At 42.6% G+C, this 1,717-nt stretch overlaps 1 pseudogene; it reads left to right on the top strand.

Moving 5' to 3' along the window:
* The first annotated feature begins 1,001 nt into the window (after positions 1–1,001).
* Positions 1,002–1,174, top strand: LOC133091627 (U2 spliceosomal RNA; annotated as a pseudogene).
* The last annotated feature ends 543 nt before the right edge of the window (positions 1,175–1,717 follow it).

Below are 1,717 nucleotides of genomic sequence, written 5' to 3'. Positions count from 1 at the left end.
GAAATGGCGTGGTGCTTGATTGTTTTCTTCCAAAGGCAGAAAAAAAAAAAAAAAAAAAAAAATTCTTCAATGAATTCATCTTAAAGTGGCAGTGGGAGAAAAATGCCTTTTAATTATAAGCGCATTAACTAGGCTTGTTTATGGCACCAGTTAAAAGAGCTTATAGGATAGTTGATCCCACCTCCAGTGCCATGTCCAGGGCAGGTCTTGACCCTGAGCTGAAAAGTAAAATGCCACACACTGTGGTCAGGGGAGCAGTGATAAGTGCAAGCATCCAGGGAGGATTTGGGAGGTTGATTGTATGGTTGCTTGCTTGGTGTCTTTTAGTTTTTCCTTGCAACTTCTGCGGATAGCATTCGGCCTAGGAAGTCTTTTGATTCTACCACATGCCAGCATTCTATGTAACCCCACCTACTGCAGTAGAAAGAAGTCTATCTTGTGTATTCATACCATATATATAGATATATCTATATATCATACCATATACTCATCTCTCTATTATATATATACATATATGTGTATATATAATAGATACACATATTTGATTATATATATATATATAATAGATATACATATAATCAAATGGCTGTGAGTTATTTGTTGGGTGTTTTTGTTTTGCTTTGCTTTTTTAAACTGGACCCAAAGAGAAAGGTAAGAGAAAGGTGCTTATAGGAAAATAGGAAGCAATGGTTTACTTACCCTAACCCTAAAAGTCTTTCTGTTTTCTTTTTTTATTTGTTTTTGGGGATGGGGAAAGTAGTCGGTCTCCTTTCAAAATACCAACTATCTATCTGAGTCAGTCCTTATCAGCTTTTCTCAGCAAGCCCATTCACAACTTCTCAATGATGGGAAACATAACAAGAAAGAAAAAAATTAATCTCAGGAGAAAAAAAGATATGGATTCATAAGACCAAAACAATAGGCATACTATAACAACACATCATTGATTAGATGCAGCAGGAAATAGGACTGGGATAATGGCTCAAGAATTACAGGAGAGAATCGCTTCCCGGCCTTTTGGCTACGATCAAGTGTAGTATCTGCTCTCATCAGGTTAATATCTGAGGACAATACAGTAAATGGAGCAAATTTTTGGAGCTGGGAATTGGAATAGGAGCTTGCTCCATTCACTCCACACCTGGACCTGGTATTCTCCAGGAATGGTGCATCCCCCCCCTCATAACAACAAAGGGCAGACTCTGCCTTCCTCACCTTTTCTTCATCACTTCGCTCCTCTTTGGCTTGCCCGAGTGAGGTACTGTTTTTCTCGCGAGGTTTCATGCAGCCTTGGCTCCGCCCACCGTACCTTCGCAGGGCGCTCTTGTTTCCTTTTCTTCCCATTTTGGCTTCACCCGCGGACTTGCAGCCAGTGGATGGCTCTCTTTAGTTTCGGTATGGCATTGACCTTCGTGGGTTTTTAAGCAAGTTATTGGTGAGTGTCTTCATTATTACCACTCTATGCTGGTGCTATCGTTGGCCCAAGGACTTTTTTCAGTAGCTCTCAGAGTGGCAGCAACCCCAAACCCAAGAGCTAGTTTTATCGGCTTTGTGGAAGTTGCGTCTCCAGGTAACGGAAACTTCAGCCGCCTTACAGGCTCCGTGCGCTTCCCTAATTCAAGGCAGCCTGACCACCAGGTGGTTATGCCTTAAATGGTCGGCCCCTGCCATCCTGCCCCCTCGGGGTGCCCTACGCCTGTGGTCACAAGGAGCCGGGGCC

This window comes from Eubalaena glacialis, chromosome 4, assembly GCF_028564815.1.
Source record: "Eubalaena glacialis isolate mEubGla1 chromosome 4, mEubGla1.1.hap2.+ XY, whole genome shotgun sequence".
Classification (NCBI taxonomy): Eukaryota; Metazoa; Chordata; class Mammalia; order Artiodactyla; family Balaenidae; genus Eubalaena; species Eubalaena glacialis.
The sequence above is the reverse complement of the archived record's forward strand: the minus strand, read 5'-3'. Positions and strand labels throughout refer to the sequence as shown.